This window comes from Camarhynchus parvulus, chromosome 5, assembly GCF_901933205.1.
Source record: "Camarhynchus parvulus chromosome 5, STF_HiC, whole genome shotgun sequence".
Lineage (NCBI taxonomy): Eukaryota > Metazoa > Chordata > Aves > Passeriformes > Thraupidae > Camarhynchus > Camarhynchus parvulus.
The window spans coordinates 5,831,976-5,855,237 of record NC_044575.1 but is presented as its reverse complement, the minus strand read 5'-3'; the positions used below and the strand labels follow the sequence as shown (position 1 = coordinate 5,855,237).

Here is a 23,262-nt window from a genome sequence, read left to right as displayed (position 1 = left end):
GTTGTTTTTGTTGCTATTTCTACTATTATTATTATCATTGTTCATGTGTCTAGGTAAGCATGAAGAATTCCCAGAATAGAACTCCCACCTAAACCTCATTGAAACCAAAATAAATTAGGTACTTAGATACTGAAGAGGATTAAACACCTAACATCAAACATCTGAACACCATTAGAAATCTGGGCTGAAGTGAAGGGAGAGAACAAAATATGCCATTTGCATATTAAGCAGGCTGAGAAATGCTCATAAACCTGAAATTTTTATAATCAAAGAGATACTTTGGGAATTTGAATGGGAATTTTTTCCCCTTTTTTGGTTTTTTTTTTTTCCTCTCCCAGCACAAAAGGACAGTGACACCACAAAATTTGTAGTGCAAGATATATTTTTAAAAGCCCAACCACACAAGGGGCTTTGACAGCAAATTGTTTCAATCAGGGGCACTGGGAATTATTGGTATCAGGAGAAGGAAGGGGCTGCTGTGCCTACATTGTTTGCTCTAAAGCAGGAGGAGAGCCACCCCATTTGGGTGCTAGTGATTTCATCAATGGCAGAAATACACAGCCCTGCACTCTGCTCGTGTCACTTTAAAAAGCTCTCTGTTCACCTTTAGAAATAAGCACCCAGGATTGTCTGAAATTACATATTTCCACTCTCTGTACTATTTAAACTCAGTTGGGCTCTGAGGCCGTGGTTCATGTCCTGGCTTCCTCTCGACTCAATTATTGTAATTCATTATTAAATTGTTATTTGTTTTCATTCTTTATGCTGTCTGCTGCTTTACAAGGCCCAGCAGCTAGATTTGTAATGTGGAGAGCTCTGTTCCGCTACACTTCAGCCTCCCCACAGCATTGTTTTGTTGGCATGTTCAGCAGTGCACTGATTTGGATATTTAATTCTTTGCACACTATAGATTAATCCTAATCTATGCAGTACTTTAAGCATTTCCTGGGATTAGCATTTTTCCTAACCTGAACTCCAATCCAACGACAAAGTTTTAAAATTCTTGCAGTGTTTGTAACCAAAACACTGAGTCCAAACGTTGTTGAGCTTTCAGGTTCACTCCAAGTCCAAAATGGGCTCTGGATCTAGAATTTGCAAAGTCCATCTTGTTTTCATCAGCCAGTGCTCTCTGGGCAGATGAGAGTTTACTTATTCCTAGAGTAAGCAAGGAATTCTGTTAACCCTGTGTCTTTGGGTGCTGTTTCATCTCCTGGAGACCTAAAAGCACCCTCTGGTTTTGGGTGGCAGGGCTGAAATGTGCAAGTCCTGCTCCCTGTACCCAGTGCCCCCTGCTATCAGCGCTCTCATTGACAAAGACAGAAGTGGCTCCTACATGCAAAGCACAGTCCAGCCTCCACCTTATCTCCAAGCATGTTCACACTTGCCTCTGCCCCAGACTCAATAGGACTTGCACTCTGAACAGTCTTCCACTGACAAATGCAAGACTTGATAGTGCTGCAGACCTTTATTCTCTAATTATTTTGCTTGCCTTTTCTGTCCTCCCTTACCTTACTCCTTTCATAGTGAAGCTAATTCCCTTTCCTCACTGTTGTCCCCTGTTTCTGCTCCTTCCTATTTTTTCTTCTCCTCAACTACAGTTTCCCTTGCTCTGCCAGCTGGTTTCCTTTCAGCTGTTCTTTCTGTCCCATCAATTCCTTTTCTTTTTCAGCTTTTCCTTTCTCCACTTTTATCACCCTTTTAAAACTTTCATTTTTCCTGTCTTCTCTCTGTAGTTTCAAAAATTGTTCTCACTTTCTCCGTCTTTTCTCTTTCCCCAGTCTCTCTCCCTGAAGTCCTTTTATTGGACTGTCTCTTGAATCCCATTCTTTCCCCTTCTTACCACATTTTCAGATATTCCCCACTTGTATGTCTTATTTCTAGCTGAGATAAGCATTTGTCCCCAGGAAATGCCCCTGCCTGGGCTTGTCCCAATGTCCCTTGGTTTTCTGCAGCTTTTGTAATTCTCAGCGCACCTGTGTGCCTGAAGAAGCCATCCATCAATAAACAGAGGGCAGGCAATCCATCAAAGTTCTGTCCATGAATGTGCTGCCTGTGTGCTTTCCTTCTTTATCCATCGGGCCTCCAAAGCCTCCCCTGGCACAGGGACAGTGGCTGGACTCACAGGCTGGCTGATCCTGGTGTTGTTTCACCTTGTCTTTACCATCTGTCAAAATGCACAGATGTCTCTCTCCCCAGTACACCTCTTCTTTTCTCCTGTCAGAAAGTCATGGGCATCCCAGGTACGTGTTTTTTGAAGTGACTGCCAATGTGCTGTGGCTTGACAGGATAATTTCAGGGTTTATGAGCCAGGAGGCCAGAGAGACCCGTGCTGGACAGAATTTCCCTCCCTCAGTGTTCACAGGACGTGGGTTTTGTCTGGAGCTTGCTGGCTGTGCTTCTCAAGGGCTGAGGTTTAGTCACCACGCTGGTTTGCTGCTCAGCCTGGCCTCAGTTTTGGTGGTTTCATTGGTATGTGCAGAGCCTGGGAGCAAGATACTGCCAGGACCCAGCCTTGAGCTGAGAACTGTGGATTGTGGATGAACCTTTGCAAGGCTTCCAGTCTCCCCCAAGCATTTGGTTTTGCCTTTCTTCCACGGGAGAATTTCTTCCTCTGAAGGACACTAACAGAAAACTTCAGAACCTGGGAAACAGACAGAATTGCCTGAGCCTTCCCTGCTGCTTGCAGTTAACAGGAAAATGTGGAGGCATCAGGAAAATTTAATTATTCTTCCACAATTCTTCTAAATTCTGAATTGCAAAAGTGAACTGTCTGCAGATACAGCAAACAGCTACAGCCTTGTTTGAATCTGATTTGTTCTCATCCACAATGATGGCTGCAGAAGCAATCCTCTTTTTTTTTTCTTTTCCACGAGGAGAGCATGATCCTGCAAAATTTGCATCGCTTTCATTTGTGAGAACTCCTTTAGGTAAGAAGTTTCCAAACACTACTTATCCATTGTCCAAAGATTTGCTGCTCTCCCTCCATGTGTAGAGAGCTGTGACACCTTTTGGACCCTGCACATGCATAGAATTTAAGAGTCACTATTCTTGGTACTTCCTCTGCAAGCCTTATAGGAAAAAAAAATCACATTTATTTAAAGACATTTCACATTTCTGTTTTGCAGTGAGCATAGCAGAGGGAGTTTAAAGCCTAGTGACTGAAAAAAAAATAAATCTGTGTTATAGGTGTTGGGGGGCAATGTTTTGTCCCATTTGTCTGTTCCAACTTTGGAAAAGAGTTGGTAATCTTTAAGTGCACTCAGGAGACTATAGCTTTTGTGCAGACATCTGCAAAGTGATTGAATTTTACCAATTGTGCAGGCACTCAGACACTTATTAGACAATATTGCCAGAGCTATTTGGAAAGAAGGAGTTGGAGAGAAAAGAAATTCTGCATGTGTGAAGGGGTTTCTTGTAGCCTGTTTTGGGGAAGAAATTTTTCAGCCAGTGTGGAATGGTGTGGGGGGAAAAAAATCTAAAATACTTTTGGTTGTGCATTCTCACAGTCCTTTGACCAAGACCTGCTCAGACTTTGGCTTTGTTTGGCATTGTTACTTGTTGCAGACTTTTCTGCAGGGCTGTTTTAGCAGGTTTCAGTCAGTGTCATGTGTGTGACCAGCAGGAACCCTGCACCTTCTGCCCATCACACACACTCTGTGCCTGCTCTACAAAGGTACAAAACAGCTGCAGCCTCCCTGTAAACTGCAATGTGAGCTTCAAGTGGCTCCTTTTCAAGGGGCTCTGGGGTCAGCCACAGGCTGCAAGGATGTCTGTTAACAGCATGGCTGTCTCACGGGGTTTGGGACTGGGAAAGCAGCGGGACAAGCACGTTCCTGGCATTCCCAGAACGACACGCTGGGCATCCCTTCTCAAAGCTGCAAAAAATTAACATGCAGGGCATTTATTGAGGATTCCACCAGCATGTCATGGACTTAGGTGCGGTGTGAACGTGTAAATGCTGCCTGGTGATGCCGACACATTGCTCCTCTGAGGCTGGAACGTGATTTTTGTGATCGCTCCCAACGCAGTAGCCCTGCTGGGCAAACTTTCAAAGGTGGGTAGAAATGTGTGTTTGCACATCAAAGCAGGCAATTTATTTCACAAACACCAAGGTGTCCAGTTATCCCTTTTGCTTATGCAAATATGAATTGTCACAAGCACAACAGCTGTGCCTTCCCTGCAATTATTTCCATAAGGTAGCGGATTGTTAAGTGAAGGAGACGTGCCTGTGATGCTGCTTGGGGAGCGTTTCTGGGGGATGGGTTGCACAAGACAAGAAGGGTACAGATAGTCCAGTGGCACTCAGGCTCACTCATTTGGGGCGGTGCAAAACTGGCATTGTGAAATCTGGATCTGGGGACGCTTTTGTGAGAAAGGTCAGGATGTGGATGGAGGGTGAAGACTGGACCCCTGGGCCGTGCTATGCCCATGTCAATTTGGGGTGTGATGTCTTCTCATCCCATGCTGTGGGGCTCTGCTGGGCCTTTTGGACACAGACCCGCGTTCCTTAGGCTTTGCACAGGGCTTTGCAGGGTACGCGGGGGTTGGATGCGAGCGTGTGTACACCGAGCATCCCCGGGGAGCCTCCCCGCGAGTTCCCCGGCCGGACCCGCGGCACAGCCGCATCCCGCGCATCCTTCGGAACTCCGTTTCGCAGCCCGGCCCGCCGCGTTGCGGACCCTGCCGGCGCTCCGGCGCTCCAGCGCGGGCGGGCACGGCCCGGCGGTGCCCCCGAGCCGGAGCCGCGGAGGTGCCGCGGTGCCCCGGCCGGGCCCCTCACGCGGGCTCCCCTATGAGGTCAGCGCGGCGCGGAGGCCCCGCCCGCGGCCCCGCCCGCCCGCCCGCGGCCGCAGGGGGGCGGCGGGCCGCGCTCCGCCCCGCGGCCGCCCCGCTCCCGCGTTCATTTCATTCCTCCCCTCATTCCGCGCATTCCTCGCATCGCTGGCGCCGCGCAGCCCGGCCGGGAGCCCGGCCCGCCCCGCCGCCGGCCGGGCAGCAACTCATCCTCCGAGGGCTCCGTCCGCCGGCCCGCGGCAACCTACGGCCGCGGTATAAATAGCCGGGCGGCGGATTAAAAATAGGCGCGGGGCCATAAATAGCCGGGGGCGGCCCGGGGGCGGCGGGCGAAGTTTTGCCGTCGGAGCGCGGCGCGCTGGCGGTGCGCGCAGGGGCCGCGGCGCGGAGGTAAGCGGGGCCGCGGGCGCTTTGTGCGGCGGGGGGGGGGGCCCGTCCCGGCCGGGGAGCCCGGCGCCCCCCGCAGGTGCCGGGGCAGGCGGGCCGGGGGCCGCGGCGGGGGCAGAAGTTGCTCGGCGCGGAGTTGTGGCGCTGCGGGGCCGCGGCCGGAGCTGCAACAGGCGCTGCTGCGCTCCCCCGCTCACACTCAGTGGCCTGAGTCACCGCCCGGCACCGGGCGCGCTCACACGCCGCTCGCACTCACTCACTCACTCTCTCACTCTCTCTCTCTCCACACACACACACACACACACACACACACAGGCTCTCCCCCTCGCACACGCGCGCACCGATCCTTGGCATTTTTCACATATTTTGTTGTGTTTTTTTTTTACCACCCCCCGCGGGGAAGCACGCAAGCCGGGAGCAGCCCCGGGCCGGGCGCGGAGGCTCGCAGCGCTCAGCAGCCATCCCCGGCGGCCCGGCCTGGCGCGGAGCTCCCAGCTCTGCCTCCCTCCCCTCGCTTGTTTGCCTCTAAAAGATGAAAGAAGGAATGTCCTTTTTCGCTGCTGCTTCTCCTTCTCCAGAGCTGCTGCTGCTGCTGCCGCCGCCGCTGCTGGTTAATTGCACATTCAAGTGGAAAATTTTCGGGAGTCAGCAGAAACATTGTATCCAAAAAAGACAAAGTCGCAGTTACAGCAACACCGAGGAGATTGTCCCTGGAAAACTTCCTTTCGGTAGGAACCGCAAGGTTTTTGGTGTTTTTTTTTTTTTTTTTTTTTTGGGGTTTTTTTTTTTTTTTTTTTAATTTCTCGGCGAGGTTTTGAAGAGCTCCATCGCCCAGCTGTCCCCGGCGCTGGTGCGGAGGGCCGGTGGCAGCCTTTGTTCGCAGAGGAGCGCTTTCAAAGGAAGTACACTTCCAAGGGGGAGGGAAAACTTATACAGTGCGCCTTTTGTACCCAAATTAAAACAAAGCGGCCCCCTCCACACAACCAAACAAAACCGGCGAGGCGAAACAAAGCGAGAGGAGGGGGGAAATATCTCTGTTTTCACCAAGGAAAAAAGTTTGCGCTCCTGCCTCTGTCGAGCACGGTCCTAGTCGTGATTTTTCTCCTATTGAAATCTGTTTTAAGTTGAACGGTGTTACCAGTGTAAAAATATTTATGAAACAATGAAATACCAGCCACCCACGTTTCTCAGGAGAGTTGTTAACTTATTAGAAACAAGTGCCTGCCTTTGATACGAAGAAATGAAAAGTGACCTCCAGAAGTGCTGGAAAGTTAGGGAGCAGTTCTGCCCTGCGCTCTCTGAATGTAAATGGCTCCCAGGATTTTTTTTAACTGCTCCTTTCTAGGCAAGAAAGGGCAAGAAACATCAGATTGTACGGGTGTTTTCTGACTTAAAATAGCGTGTGTAAGAAATATAAGCCGAAATGGCAGAGCCTCAGGGAGAAAAAGTACATATGCAGCTGTATTCCTGTATTAGCAGGAGCATATTTGCTCTCTCTTCGTGCTGATAAAGTTTGGAAATGCAATCTTGCAGGTTAGCGGTTTTACAGAGCTGGGTAAGGGCTGAGTTGGGAGCTGTGTGTGGATAGCATGCCTGGCTGCATGCTCAGTTATTCTGCAGCACATCTAATATGGAAATCTCTGTGGGAATGCCTCTAACAGGAAAATTCATGTAAATAACTACGTGCTACCTGCAATTGAATATGAAAACAAAAATGATTATAATTACATTAGGACTTAATTTAAAATTATGTAGGGCTCTTCTTACAACCCTAGATTGGGAATGTGTGTCTGTAATGTATGATGTATTCTACCTCTATAAATAGTTGGGGAATACCATTACAGAATATTAGATTGTACTGATGGTAAGATGGTGCTGTTAAAAATGACACAGATCTGGATATTAAATTACTTCTGGGGGTGGGAGGAAAGCTTGCATGTTTGTTTGTATGGGAACATATGTATTTTTATATACACACGTATACACACGCACTTTATTTGGGAATAGAAATACAGGAATTAATACAGCAGATGTTCTTGAAACACAAAACTGAAAATTTTATATTTGGGTCACGTTCTGAAGTTGCAAGTTTTTAAAATCCGCATTTTGAAATTATTTTCACAAAGGGTAAACATTTTAAAGGTGCATTTCTTTTTTCACCTTTGTGGGAAAACATGTCTTTTCACACTGCACTGGTGTTTAATTAGATCATAAAGAGTTTCCTATACCAGTAGGGATAATTCTGCATTTTGTTTGCTCCAGGGTTTTATCAGCTGACCAAGCAGAAATTTTGGATGCGAAGGATTTCTTTCCATTTTTCTTCTTAGCAATCTAGAAATACCTTTGGGAAGTACTTTATTGCTAAACACATTCAATGTATTTTGAGCATCCATCCAGCTTACACCACTTTGGTGAAGTAAATATTATTGGCCTTTTCAGCCAGGAGAGTGGAACAACAGCTCTTGAGGTTCAAATGGTGGTTTTATATTCTCCACAGTTTCTTACTCTGTGCTGAGCGGGGTGTACAGGAGCACTGAAGCCAAGGAAAAATGTTGATTTGACAGGAGACTCAGTAAAGATAATGCACTTAAAGGAGTTTTAATTAAACAGCCAGAAAAGAACAGCAGAAACTTCATTATGAAGTAGCCCCGGCCGTGAGTGTCCAGCTGGGCAATGATAGCATGTGTGTAGTGTGTTTGGTGTCACTTGGAACCACTGGGTTTTTGTTGTTGTTGCTGCTGCTGGATGCTGTAGTGGTTTTGGATATTGTTAAAGTGGTTTCTGGGCTTTGTTTGTCCTCCATGCCTGAAAAAGTTAAGTTCAGTTGAGTCACATGCTGAGGGAAAAAATCCATTTCTTCCTTCTTTCTGTTTAAGCTGCCTTTGTGATAATGGTGTAAGCAAACTTTCAAGGTACAGTACAGGCAATACAGGAGTAAAAACTTCAGAGCTATAGAGAAATACTGGCAACTTTCTTTAAAAAAAAGTGAAAGGTAAAAACATGCAGTTGTGTATTATGATACAGCTGTCAGTTTTCAGTCTGTAAAGTAGGATGGTTACATTGCTGGAAGAATTTCACCAGAAGTAATCTCATTTTATTAGGAGGTGCCTAAGATTGTTCCCAAAACATGAAGATTTACTGTACAGTTCTGGGTGTGTGTGTTTGGGAGAAGGTTCCATTCAAACCTGTTATGAGCACCTGGTTTCTTACTGGGTACACACCATATAAATATATATATGCTCATCACTCATTCTAGCTGGTATTTCTTCATGTCATTAATATTAACCCTATAGCCCTCTGGAGATGATTCAAAAACTGTCTTTCTGTAGTGATTCCATTTATTTAAAAAGAAAGTATTGGCTGGATCCAGTCCTTGCTCAGGTTAAAGTGACCAGGATGACTCATAGGAATAAACATTTGCTGGATCAAATACTAAGATATTTACAGCATATGCTTTATGTCCATGGTTGGTGTGATGTTTGATGTCTAAAGAAGGACATCTTTGATTTAAAAGAATATTGATTTGACACACATACTTTTTCAAATTTCTGCTCGGGGCTTATGTTCTGCTTAACTTGTAATCTGCCTAAGACTGGAAGGCAAATTTCTATTAACAGCTGATCATTCATTCCATTCGGGCTCTTATTCATAGCATGTGCAAATATGAGGCGAGGGCTGACTTCTTAGAAATCTGGTCTAAATTCAGGTTAATTCCATCAACTTCATACAGCCTGTTGCTGGATTACATTGGCTGTAATGAGGGTGCAAATTGGCCCTTTAAAAATGATTTTGAAGTCCCCAGCTCATCAGAGGGCCCTACCTTTTCATGAGAGAAATAATCCTTTTTTCTGGGACCTGAGATTTAATTTCTGTTGTGCCGCCGTGTTGCGCTCTGCCATTAATGTTTGCCGCGAGCAGGAATGTTTTATATTCCTAAACTGCAGTCCTTTTCTGTTAAAGAATTATTTGAATCTCAAGAAAATTTTAGAACTTTCAGGAGGTAAATCATCTCCCTGCAAGCAAGGGCTGTTACAGGTTTTGTGGCAGTTTGTGCAAGAGCTGTACAATTTAGATTGCATCCTGTGATGTATGAGCAGATGAATGGCATTATTAATTGTAAAGCCAACTGACTCTAAGCTGTGCTGAAGACACAGTTGTAGGAAAAAAACCTCTGCATTAAATTCCCACTTTATGACCATATCTTGGTCTCTGTTCTTGGACAAAACTCCTTTTGACTTTTGCACGTGGAACAAGGATGGAATAATATTTCCTGGAATAATTTTGTGTTTGGTTTTAATGATTGCTCATTTCCAAAACAGAAGAGAGTGAAAAGTTGCAGACTTAAGCCCTTTGAGGCAGCAACTTCAAATTTGCTCCTCAGATCTGTCACATAAAATTCAGCTAAGTGTTTTCTGATTTAATACAACAAACCTCTCGTTTTTGTGATCCCACTGCACTCACTGTGAGTTTCATCTTGTCATTTGAAAAGCCAAAATTTCTGTCTGTGCTGATGCAGATTCAGCAACTTTTATACTGGATCAGGTTATTAATAGTCAACCAGAATTACATTAATTTCAAAATACAGGAATTGAAAGTCAAAACCTGGCTCCTAACAACTAACTGGAGTTATTCTACCCAGGAAGTTGTCAAAGACTAACCCACCACAGCCACATGCCCTCGCTGCTGGGGTGCATTTTGGTGCACGGGTCCGGGACGCGATGGAAATCCGTGAGTATGGGAAGGGTTTGCTGTTGCTTGCCCGGTTGGCGCAGGGCTCTGACCCCATTTCCTGGTCCCTCCAGCCTGTGCCTGGCTTGTCAGAGGCAGCTTGTTTTAGTTTGGCTCCTGTCCAGTCCGAGGTATCACCTACAACTTTTTGTTCTTTGTCTTCTGCTCATTGTTTACTGGAGCAGCGTGATTATTGCCCCTGCGTCCTGCCGGACCTTGGCAGCCGCCTGCTTGGGTTTCCAGCTCTCCTTAGGCTTTCCCTAAACCCGGGGGTCAGAGCCCGTCTGGGTGGCTGCAGGAGCACACGAGCACAGAATCCAAGTGTATTTGCTAGCAGGTCAGGAGGTAGAATGTGAAATCTCCATGTGTGGGGAGGGGGAAGGGACGAAAGTTTGGGATTATGTGTAAAACTATTAAAATGCTATTGACTGGGAATCTAAAACAATGACGAGTGCTGTTGTTTTTACAGATACATGAACTGAAAACTGCTGCTAATGATGGGAAATGTTAATTATGTGAGAACATATTGAACTTATATTCTCTGGCATGAACTTTTTTAAATGCATCAACTGTGCTGCCTTTTATGCGCACAGCTTTCTAATTATCATAATTCAGTACAGCTCTGGCTTTTGGAAAGAGTTCAAGTGCAATCTCAACTTAACATGAAAGGAGTTGTTTTTTTTTTTTAACTGAGAATGTTCAAGAACAATTTGAAAAGATAATCTAAAAATGCTACATACTTAGCTGGGTATAAGTCAGAAAATAAATATGTTCCCATAACTGCCTATCAAAGCAGAACAGATTATTAGAACAGAAAGTTATCTATTTTTCTCATAATGTCTTTCACACTCCTACAGAACACAGCTAAAAGCACATTTTCATAATTGAATATCATAGACAGACCTACTATATATTGATTGACAGTAGTTTTCATTTCATCAATTTTTGTAGTGATTGAGTAGATCGCTGTGTTGTTGTGAAAAGATTATTTCTCCTCAAATAGTAAGATTTATTTTTTTTAGATAAAGCAGGAAGAAAACTTTCACGATACATTTGGTATTAATGTGTTTCTGTAACATATTCAAGTCCCCTTGCAAATGGTTGTTACTGGTCAGTTTTGCTTGTCTTTGTGGAACTTGAGGGGGTTGTAAATATCAGGTTTTTCTAAAGCACTCAGAAGTGGTTTGGGTTTTATTTTTTGTTGTTAGTTTTGTTTTGGTTGTGTTGGTTTGTTTGTTTGTTTTTTTTTTTTTGAGAAGGAAAAGTAAATTTCATGTAACTTGCGCTTTAATTGTCCTTTCAAAGTTTTTGTTTTTTTTTTTTGAACGCGATCAAATTGCTGGTTTCCTCATCGCACACTCCCCACCATTTTTTGGTCTTTTCCGTTACTACAGTACATGCTACATTTCTGAAATGCAAAGAAAGCCCCAGTGAAACAAAATGACTTCATTTGAGCTGGCACTTAAGAGTAGAATTCACTTCCATAGTGCTGAAATAAAAGAAGCCAAGTGTTTTAAATAGCCACTCCCCTAGGCCAGAGTGTTTTTAGAAAAGCTCATTGTCTAGATTTGAGCTGTAGCAGTATGCCTGCCTCTGTTAAATCTCCTGATCCAGACAGCTCGATTTCTAAAGTCGACATCTGGTTTACTCTTTGTTCACCTGTTTAAAAAAAAATGCAAATAGGCGAGTGTGCCATTGCCCTAGAGCTCTGCAACAAAAAAAAATAAAAATGCTGTTGACAGTTTGTCAAATAGTGCTTCCAGTCTAAGACTGCAGTAGCCTATTGTTATGCCAGCAACAGGCAACAGAAGTTGTGGCACCATATGGCCAGTATATGCTTCAGATAAGCTATCTGTTAATTTAGCTTATCAGTGGTGGTTTGATATGCTTCGTGTTTGAATCGCCAACCAGTATGGCCTTGGGTACTTTTGGTGCCAAATTATTCCTTAACATTATAGACATCACAATTATTCCCTTGGTGGAATCTCTCACCATTCATTCACCTCATGGTGCTGTGAACAGCAATGCTTATTTTTGGAATTAGTTGGCATGGTTTGTTTGCTTTTATTTTTTTTTTTTACATGGTTGTCTTTCTGTTGGGAGATTATAATTCAGGAATGACATTTTGGTTTTGAGGGGAGAAAATGTCAGAATAGACTTTGGAAGAAAAGGTAAATTCGTAGAGGTTTAGGGGATTAAAGCTTCTGTTATGTGTATATCAATTGAAAAAAATATGATGATCTGGGACAGTAGTTAATGGGAAAAAGGAAATTTTATTCACACCTAATCTAGCACCAATATCAGTGCATACTTTTTTTCTTGTCCTAAAGGTGGTTTACAGCTTAAAATAAAAAAGCAAAACTCTGTAAACAGTTTCCACATCCCTGGTTTTACCCTAATTCTTTCAAAAAAAATTAACCTTTAAGACCAGTCATGTCCCTATATCTGCTGTCAACTGATCTTTGAAGATTTTTTTTCCCCCTGCTTTTTCCACGATCAACTGAAAGACAAGAAGACTGGAAGAGCCACTGGAAGTTCCTTCATCTTCCCCCCCTAGCCCTGCCTTTCTTTGGGAGTAATTATTTTGTAGCAGGAGGAGTTTCCAGCCATAAATAGAGTCTTCCATTCAGTTCTCTGTGGTGTCCTTAGGGCTGGATGTGCCTGTGCTGCTCTCTGACCTTGCAGCACATTCCTGTCTCCTGCCCCACAGGCTGGGCCTGCCTGTTCCTTGCAGGGCACCCCAGCTGTCCCTGGCTGCCTGGACCCTCCTCTTTCCTTGGGAATCATTCTTGCTCTTGGTTAAGCTCTCCTGCCCTTGGATCCTTGTGATTTTTTTTGTTTCATTCCTTTCGCAGTCCATCTTGCCAGGCGCTCCTTCCCCGTGCCCTCTGCTGGACTCATGGACGTGGGGTCCCTTTCCTGCTGCTCCCAGCCCTTCCTTGCCCCTGGATATTGAAAAGAAAGGGCCACTTGTGCTTGCCATGCCTTTCATGTCCAGGTCCTCAAGGACCAAGAAAAGGACTTAGATTCTCTCTCAAAGAAATTTACAATCATCTTCTGAACCTGTTTGCTGACACCACTTTTTTTTAGCAAAGAGAAATAAATTTTTCTCCATTTGAAGCAAAAAAATGGTAGAGTGGGCCACTCTACCATTTCACTGAAGTCCACCCAGACTTCAGTGCCTGGAAAAAGGCAGGAGCTGACAAAGCACCCAGGGACCAACTGGGTGGGCAGTGAAATGAGAGGTGATGCTCCCACCTTGCTGCTCTGCCTCAGCTGATGTTGGCACCTGAAGAAAGGCTCCCTGCCCTTGGCTTGCCATCTGAGGCTGCTGGAGGGCTTCTGGTTTCTCTGCAGGGACATGAAATGTGTGTGTCTGTCCACTTCGAGCTGGTTGCGGGCTTGCCCCCCAAATTTTAAATCTGTTTTGAATTCAGATTTAGAGCTGAGGTCCATGGTGTGGCTCGTGCAGTTTGGTGACAGGAGAGCAGTGTTTTTTGGCTTCTGGCCCATTGCAGGTTAGAGCTGTGATCTCTCATCCTGGTGTGATTAGGGCTAGGTAAGCAAAGAGCCTGGGAAGGGAGGGCTGTTGAGCCTTTCAGCTCTCTGAGGCATGTGTGCATCTTCCCTGGGAGTTATTTCTAAGTGCCTAACTGTGAGAGGCAATGGTCAGTTCACTGATGTATCCAGTTACCACCCATAATGGGTATGGCTGTCTTTGGATTGCTGGCTCCCTTAAAACATAACAAATCTATGTTTATTTAGTACCATAGGACCCATCTTTGTGGGGGTTATTTTGATTAAACTCTGGAGCCTGTGAAGTTTTAGTTTATTTGGTATCTCCTCAGCTTGGCTTTACTGGTGTCCCGTTGGTTTCAGCCACTGCTTTGTGATAGGAAATGCACAGCTCCAAATAATGTGCATTTTGCTCATTAAATTGACTGTTACTTATGCGCAGTAATTTCTTGCTCTGCTTCTTGGCATATTTACTGTGTGCTTACTGAGCAGCTGGAGATAAGCAGTTGAAGGGGCACATTTGGAAGACAGTTGGAAATATGCAGCTTCCTATACAGATTCACTTTAGCCTCTAGCATTAGTAATAATTTTTTGCTGGTGAAACAGTGACCCATAAATAACTTTATCATCCAAAATCTCTAAAAACAATATGAAGAAGTCCGAAGGGTAGTAGAATTACTATAGTTCTTGGTTGCTTGGAAAATTAACTAATATTCTGGCTTCTGAGATTTTGGAAACAAATTAAAGAACCCTTTTTTTTTAGGTAGCAGGCTGCTTTTAATGGTTCTTCTATATTAAGGAGAGTACAGTATTGTAGGTTATTTATTTCTGGGCATCCAGTACAGGGTGAAGAGCCTGCAATTCAGCTTGCAATGCCTCTGTGCCCTGAGGTAAACTCTATTTCACAAAGGGAATTTTGATTATGGTCTACTGCTCTGTAGCATAGTGGAGGCTTCAAGAGGCAAGTGGTAAATGCTACCAAAGAAAAGCTGGATTGGAGCCACTGACGTCATCTGAGTAAATCTGCTGTAGGACTATAGCCATAAAATGACTGCCAGCCACCGAGCGCACTTTGGCCTTTTCTTGTCAAGTGTTTTAACTGCTGCTTTTTTCTTTGCTTTCCTTTTTTATTTTCCTCTGAGCAAGATGCATTTTGTTTTGGGGTTTTTTTTTTTTTTTTGGTTTTTTTTTCCCCCTTTGCTGGTTGTGCACAGGGGTGAAATACAGAAATGCCAACATCCCCCTCCGTCCCCAGCACGCTGCGAGTGGCTGCAGCTTGCAGTTCAAAAATTAAAAAGTAAACCAGTACTTTTCCATACATGAGCCCGGTAGAATTCAGCTTCCATCACCAGCTATTTTTTAGGTGCAAGAGCCTGGCAGTTCAAGTTACAGCATACTGATGAGATTTGTGTTGTGGGCAAAAAGGGTTTTGATGCTCTGGAAGGCGTGCTTTCCTCTGGAAGAGCTCAGTGCATAAAAACGGCTGGGCTTGAATTGTGAATTAGCACAAAATGCAGGGGGGTGTGTGAGAGCACTTAAAACCCAGCGTTAGTCATTGCTTTAGGATTGACCTCAGCAGTTTCAGTCACTCCTGGAACAAAACTTCCCTGCCTGTTTGTTGCCAGTCTCTGATGGTACTTTGTGTCCACAGCTGAAGACACCAGGTGCATTAACAATGGCAGCTCTAGGTCTAATCATTGATTAGACTAGCTCTAATCATTGATGAGGGTGTAGCAGTCATACCTGTACCTGAGGGTATCTCTCAAAATGCATTGATATCCCAGCTGCTCTCCACTTGCATTTCAGCTCTGTCAGGAGTGCAATGAAAGCACTCAAGTTTTTGACAGTGGATTTTAAATTCAATTGTCAACATTCTCTTGAAATGGATTTCCAGGATGTTTAACATACCATTTTTAAAAAGCAGAGTTCACTGTAAAACACATTAATAATTATTAGCTCATTTATCCCATGACAGTATTTGTTTGCTTGATTGATGTACCTTTTTTTTTTTTTACTTTAAAATAAAAACTAAGCATCACTGTTTTTGAAGTTTGAGTCTCATGATCAGAAATATATTAAAACCAGTATCTTATCCATGAATCATTAGATGAGTCAGTTCCTGAAACCACTACAAGCCTCACAGTTCTTGGCTTGGGCTGAAAGCAGGAAATCCAGGCTTCAATAACTTCCTTTCCCAGTACTGGCTATAGCAGCCTTCGTGGTTAGTATATGCTGCTTTTGTAAGCAATAGGAAGATGTATGTCTGAGGAACAAAGGCACTCGAGTCAATTTGCTGAAACTGTTTATAATTTGTGGTCTTGATTTGAATGTCAGGATGCACTGGCATATACTGCCTTCTGTGCTGCAGTACATTTTCCAGCAGTCATATTCAGCATGTGAAATAAAGGGAACACGTTATGGGACAATTCTTGGACAAAACCCATCTAATCAGTTTTCCAGAAAACGGGAAGATATTTTTGTGAAATCATCCAACTTCTGAAGACTAATGGGAGTGGGAACTGAGCACATAGGAGTAAATTTAAAAAGTTTATTTAGCAGTTACTTTGTTTTATGCTTGTGCAACAAGCTATTTTTATTCTGTTTCAGCACTCCAAAAGGGCTTGAAAAAAACCCAACCCCAACTTGGAACCTATAAAATAAAACACATGATTTGTTCTCAGTCTCTCTTTTTTTTTTTTTTTAGTGAAAACTGTTTGCCTCCTCATAATCAAGGACACATTGATTGTCTCTGTGTCAGTGGAGCATTGTTGGCTGCAGAATCTGTCCTTTAAGCTTGGAGTGCCTGTATGCTCTGACATCTGTGCAAGGGGATGAACTATTTACCTTTTGGAGCTAATGGGGCCACATTCAGGCTTGGTACAACGTTTGTCTTAATGTGTTTGCACCTGGAAAGTGTTCAACCCTTTATGCTTTTCTTAAATACTATGAATGATAGTTTGGTATCTTGAACTTATTATTTGGTTAATTTAACTCGAATTAATTAGCAGCGCATAAAGGCCAAACCCACCTTCTTTAATTATTCTTTTTATTCTTCCCTCCAAAATATCATTTGGTTTTTTTACAAACCAGGAAGAATAAGAGTAATTGAGAGCAACAGATTAGTAGGTACTACATTAAAAAAAGAAAGTCTACTTTTGACAGGGTTAGTTAAACTGTATATGCAGAATTGGTTGAAAACAAATGCAGAGCTCTTCTTTCAAACAGGCAGAACTGGGATTTTTGGCATGACAGTGAGCATCCAAGCAAGCTGCTTGGTTGAATTTGAGGGGTCAGGATTTGTCTCAGAATATTTAAAGGGATGCTAGTGCTGCAGAGAGCATTTGAAGAAATCAAAACCAGCGTAACTGCTCCACGACTGCAGCTTCTCTGCCACAGGGAGTTCAGCGTGATCTCCAAGTGCCTCCTGCTCTGCTTCTGAGGGCAGGGTTTGCTGTGAGGCTGAGCAGGGAGGGCAGTCCCAGCCCAGACCTGCAGAGCAGTGGGCATGAGGCTGAGCAGTGCTCAGCAGCCTTGGCACCATGGAGCTGCAGCAACATGAGACCTTTGGGGCATGCTGCCCTGCCTCACCTTCCTTCTCTGCCACGTCCTCTGGAAGATGCTTGCACCCCTGCAGGAGGCTCCTGGGAAGGCAGGCACCATTCCTTCCTTGCTCTGGGCTGGTTCAAGGGGTGCTGGGGCCCCAAAGGGCTGTGCTGGAGCCCCAGCTGTTGGTGCTCACGGGAGGAGAAGCCTCCCTCAGGTGTGTCCCCTGTGCCATGGAGGCAGATGCTGGTGCTCCAGGGATTGCAGTGCTGGGCATCACACAGCCCATTGTGGGTTTAGCTTGCTGCACTGTAATTAACTTCTTGTAATAACAATAATTATAATAATTAACTTACTACAATAACAAGGATGTTCTTCCCGCTGCTCCTGCTTGCTGATTTTGGGACAGAAATCTCACTTCTTTCCTGTTTTCTGTTTGAGGGAAACTGTAAGCACTTGAGCAGTGGAGAACAGCAGTGGCTTTTCACAGCATCAAAGCAAATGTAAAAAGAATTGTTCGTGTTTGTGATCATAAGAAGTGCAATTTTCTATTAATTAATGTTAAACAACAGGGTGTTTAACACAGGGAAGGAGAACAAAGGGAAGAACCTTCAAGTGGAATAAGCATCTAAAGTTTAGAATCAGGTTATAGTTGTGCTTGATTTAATTTTTTCCCTTTGCAAAGAAATGTAAATGATTTAATATTGCTTTTCTAGTTGAACAGTCCTGAATTTGGGAATTGTAATGCATAAGATCTGGAGATACATTTTGATCAGGTTCATACACTTTAAATGTGTATGAACTGAACATCTTTGTGCTGCCATCGATCAGAGAGATGTCCTGTTGCTCTAATGTGGATTTTAGTTTTGGATTAGAAGCCTGGGGCTTTGAATTGCTTGCTGTCTGTAGACCAAGTCATCAGTGGCTAGTGATTGATTCATTAATTAAAATCAATTTAAATGGATTTGTAAGCCTCATGTAACAGATTATCTTATTAGCAGCATGAGAAAGGCACTGTGATCTGCAAGGAATCTGTTGCTTTAGACAAAATATAGCATGATTTTATGGGAGAATTTAATGAATTGCTGCTGCTGTAAGTGATCTATGCAAATGGAAGAGCCTTGCTTAAATCCTACACTAAACAGACTCTTCCTGTTGAACATATTTTATTTTTTTTAAACCTCCCCTGAAGTACTTGACTTTAATTGTGTGTGTGTTTCTGTACATATTCATGGTCACAATGACACGTTAAGTATTCTCAAGTTTCTGATATATTCTGATCTTGGGGATTTTTTTTTTTTTCTGTAACATCTCCCTTGCCTTATTGAAAAATATCCACAAGGAGAAAAATGATTTTCTAAATTAGTGGAAACCAAATGACAGAAAGAGCACGTAATGCTGTTTAATCCATGCTCTGCCTGCTCAGCAGTGCTGTCTGCAGGAGACACTTTGGGCAGCTGGAGGGGCCAGGCAGGCAGAGGGCACTTCTGGCAGAAGGGAAAGTGCTGAAGAGGTGGCAACAAAAGCTCTCCTGGCTGGGAGAGGGGAGGCTCGTCTGTTGTCTTTGCATTCATTTTGTAACTTCTTTTTTACATCAGGCTGTATAACAAGTCATTGCAGGCACCTCCCTGTGCATTAATAGTCTCTGTGATCAGGCCTCAAGGATATCTAAGCCAAGGTGTCAGCAAAATCAATGGGAATTTTGGATTTAGTTTCAAACAGAGCAGGGTTGTTGCCTCTGAACCACAGCTTTGCCCACAACTTTTCAGTAAGCTCGGTACCATGTGTGCTTCAATCTGGTTTACAACCCAGACTCCTTCAGGAAAGGAGAATTTTAATTGTGGCAGCTAGGTTGCAGCATCACTTTACACCTTCCTTCCTTAGCTTGTGCTCTCTGAGCATTTGTGATTAGGGAGCAAAGTGAATTAAATTATGAGATCACTTTTCCATTACAATGAAGCTAGTTTCACTTCATTTCCTCTGCTGTATTGAAGAGATGGAAGAATCTATCATATCAACTGAAAAATTTTAATGAACTTTTTAGGGAAAAAAACCCTCACAACAAAATCTCAGCCTTCACAGAGCTCTGAATTGCAGATATCATCCATTCCATGTGTAGGTGATCCTTCAAAGCAAAGCACTGTTGGTGAGCTTTGTTTGCTAGGTAATCTTACTGTCATTGGCCACAGAGATTACAAATCTTTAACCAAAAAAGATGTGAAACTGGATTGATGTGGTAAAGCCAACTGTAACTGCATTTTGGTGAAATGAAATGCATTGCCTGAGAGGTGAGGAATTTGTCATGGCAGGAAGCATTTTTCATAGCTTGTGGAAAATCAAACAAGGTGTTTGGGAGGTGCAAATTCAGTAAATATCACACTTCCATTAAAATACTGCATGAGGTCTTGGCAGTGGCCTCCAGTCTGCTCCATGGTTATCTCTTGGTACTCTCTGGGGTTTGACTTTAGGGGGTGGGTGTTTTGCCTCACTGTGCACTGCTGCCCATCAATCACTCCAGTAGGAAATCTGGATAACGCCTTGGAAGCGCACAGGGACAGTGCCAGCTATAAAAACAGCAGCCCTGGCACATGTGCACCTTTGACAAAGCCTGAGACCCTGCCTGCCCCATCCCTTTCCCTCCCTGAGTGGGAGCAGGTGTGTGAGTGTGGAGGTTTGTGGCTGGGTCACTCCAGCCTGGGAACTTGGAAGGCATTGCTGGAATTCTGGGTGTGACGAGTTATTTCATCCTGGACACAGCCCTTGAAACCAGGGAGAAAATCTTCTTGCCCTGACTTCCATCAGGTCTTACATTAGCATGCCAGTTTGAAATGAGAGTAGTCATGCAACAGTCATTTATTTTGTGAACCCTTTGGTTTGGGAAGGAGCAAGGAGACTCCTGAGCTTTGAAGAAATGTGCTGAGCTGCAGCATTTTCTTAGAGGAGAGTAAGGCAGACGTGCTGCTCTCGGCTGGGATGGAGTTAATTCTCTTTATCATGCTGGTGTGGGGCTGTGTTTTGGGTTTGTCAGCTGGGGTTGAGCCACAGCAACATGACATAAGCAGGATGTAGCCCCCTCAAAGCAGCAAGCTGGCAGAGAGGGAACTCCAAGGTGGCAAACCTGGGCCTAGCACTGAGTCAGGTGTGCCAGTGTAGTCCTGTCCTTCCTCTGCTTCATCTTACACATCCAATCCCTCTGTTGTAGAACCACAATTCAATTAATTGGCTTTCTTCAATTTATTCTCTACCATGGAGCTCTGGCTAACAGGAAGAAGACATTGGTGAATAGCTTTTAAATAGCAAACTACATAACCCTGCCATTATGGCTTCGGGGAATATTTTCCATTCTGCTTTTGTCTCTAACGTGAATCTTGGTAACATTTGTCTTGTATTAAGGCTGCAGATATTTTTTTTGTGTATGTTGTAAACCTTGTGAGATGTTTTTTATTCTGCAAATTATAAATAGTTCAGTTGGCTCAACTATCCCTTTTGTAAGCACATGATTTTTTTGGTAATAAGACATAGTTCTGTGGCAGTGCTGTATGACTGCAATTGAGTTGTACAGTAATAAAATTTCCATGGTGTTCTGTGAAGGTCAGTGGTATGCAATTAATTGCTGGACCCATGACAGGTGCTGAGTAGGAAGTGTTGCTGTCCTAGACACTAAATATAATAATTAATCTCGGGGGTTAGTATTAAAAGCGTGGAAGAGACATGATTCTCATTAACACAGAATTTGTGCTGATATTTGTTTTAACAATTCAATTTGTAACTTCCATATTGGAGGGACGTGTCTCTTCTGAAGCTTGGAAGATGGAACCAAATTAAGAGGACTGTGTACTGAAATTATTGCAGAATATTTTGGTGCATGGTAAGCCAGTCTTAGCCAGGAGAGTTTCTAATTATCAGTATATTCAGAAGAGAGAGCTGTGTGCCTTTGAAGGCTTCCAGAGGGAGATCCTGACCCCCACCCTCTGTGCCTGAAGGAAGGTGGGTGGGCCTTAGGAGATGCAGAAGGTTACTTGGGAGAGGGTAAAGCTGTCAGTAGGGGTGGGGATTCATTCAGGTGAGGATTTGAACATCTCAGTCTTCTGAGTGGCCAGGTTTTCTCTGAATGTTTTACCCTGCAGCTGCCCTTTGCCAGCCCAGTGGAAATATCACTGGGGAATGCTTTGCTGGGTAAGGAAGAACTGCCTCATTTGACTGCATCTGCAAATCCTTTGGTCTTTCAGGCTCAGCAAAGTATTTTCTGTCTTACTTTAGAATGTTTAGAAAACCTGCAAGAAACGGTCAAAATGCTAATGTTTATTTTGCCTTTAATTTATTTATTTATTTTGCAAGGCAGTCCTGTGAACGCAGCCTGCCAGATCCCGTTGTGTTGGATTCTGCTGCCATGCCATGAGGCTCGCTTGGGGAACTGGAGAATATTTAAAATAAACTGTGGTGCATTACAGCGTGTGAAACCCTCGTGGCACGCGTGTCAGGGTGTGATGCAAACAAGGCATAATTGCCACGAGCACAGACTGCATGTTCTGCTGGAATAGGCCACACTGAGCACAAAATGTCACAACTGTGAAGACGGGGTGAGATCTTGGCTCCAGAGGAGTCAAAGTCATAAATGCACGGAGTTTCCTCCCGCTTGCATTTCCACCTTTATTCTTTTGTAGAAGACTTTACTCACTGGCAAACAGAGTAAAAAAATTAAGGAAAAATCCAGTCTGTTCAATATCTCTCCCCAATTTTAATTAAATAGACTCACTTGAACTCATAGCCCTCTTCAGACAAACTGCAAAAGATAGTTGCTCTTGTTTCTCTGGTTTTAAATGTGCACCTTTTATGGGAGGATCAGTTGGTAGTAATATAAAAAGGCCAGTTTGCCTTGGCTTAGGCCATCTTTGCAAGAGCCTTGACTTTGGAGAATAGTTCCCTGTGGAATGCTGCTGTGTTGAAGGCATTGAAATGTGTTGTGAGTCCCTGTGGCTGAGTGCTGTGGAAAATAGTGAATGAATGTTTCAGCAGAGGGTGTTCACAGATACTTCAATGTAAGAAAAACTTTTAAAGTGATGCTTTAGAGGATTTACCAGTCCCCTTGTGGGAAAAGCTTCAGTGAATAAAATTGCTGTAGATTCAAAATCAATAGAAAGCTATATATAGTTTGTAGCATCTATCTATCTATCTATCTATCTATCTATCTATCTATCTATCTATCTATCTATCTATCTATCTATCTATCTGTCTATCTATCTATCTATCTATCTATCTAATATACCAATTTTGACCAAGCCTTAAAATCATTGGATTAGAGCTCTTCTTATCTGGTGATTTTAACATGCCTGGAGATTTTTTTTTTTTACTGCTTCTGGGAAGGAAGGTGACCATGTGATTAAGGCCCAAGTCAGGGAGCAGACATTTGCATTTGGTTTCTGGGGCAGAGTTGAGAGAGGAAGCTGGGAGAAGTGATCCCAGCTCAGATTACTGGTGTAGGGACAGTTGGGAAAAATCAGAGAAAAATCCATCCTGATGCTTTGAGGGGGGAAGTCAACATTTGCAAAGTTGTCTTACAATACCTGTGTGGAAATGTTGTCAGTGTAAGTGATTGTCTCCAAGACAGATTTCCCTGCTTCTGTACTGTACCCAATTTTCCATAATTGGCTTGGAGTGGTGAGATTGAATGTAATTAAGTCTCATAATTAATTAATATGAGAAAGCCTACGCAAAAGCAGAATAAGTTTTTCGGATTCCATGATTTGTTCCCTTCTGTGAAATTGGAGTAATAATACCTTGTTACTTAATGCTCTAAGCAATAATTGGGTAACAGTTATAAAGTGCTTTATTATGGAAATGCGTGTGAAGAACCATTTTTAAGTGCAGAAATGACTGCATAGGTCTCAGTCCTTGCAGACAAACTGATTCTCCTCTGAAATAACAAAGTGACACTGGTGTATCCCAGGACCAGAAAATATATCATGGCCATATTTAAGGGTGCTCAAAGAATGACCACAGCTTTTTTGAAGCCTTTTTTTTTTCTGAGAACTTGTCTTTTTAATTTTTCCCTCCTCTTTAATTAAAATAATTGTTTAAAAATCCTTGGTTAGAGGTGCAACAACAATGCTTTAGATTTCCCACTACACTAAGTCACCAAACTGGCCAAACAATCATACACATAATTCAGGACATAAAATCTCAGAGACTGTTTTATGATGAACTGTTAATAGACTGCTTTCATCATATGTGGTGATTCCAGATCCATGAGAAGAAGGCAGCTTACAGAGCCCTGGATCCCTTCTGAGAATGACC

At 43.5% G+C, this 23,262-nt stretch overlaps 1 protein-coding gene across 7 annotated transcripts in view; it reads left to right on the top strand.

The window, feature by feature from the left end:
• Positions 1–4,891: 4,891 nt before the first annotated feature.
• The window catches only part of TEAD1 (TEA domain transcription factor 1), a 156,333-nt gene continuing 137,962 nt past the window's right edge, over positions 4,892–23,262 (top strand). For 4 of the 7 annotated variants that reach the window (XM_030948945.1, XM_030948943.1, XM_030948944.1 and 1 more), the window contains exons 1-2: positions 4,894–5,184; positions 5,760–5,909. The gene's annotated coding sequence lies outside the window, so the exon portion shown is untranslated. Of the gene's footprint in view, positions 5,185–5,759; positions 5,910–23,262 lie in introns of all 7 variants that reach the window. The other 3 variants (XM_030948940.1, XM_030948941.1, XM_030948946.1) reach the window with 3 other exon arrangements.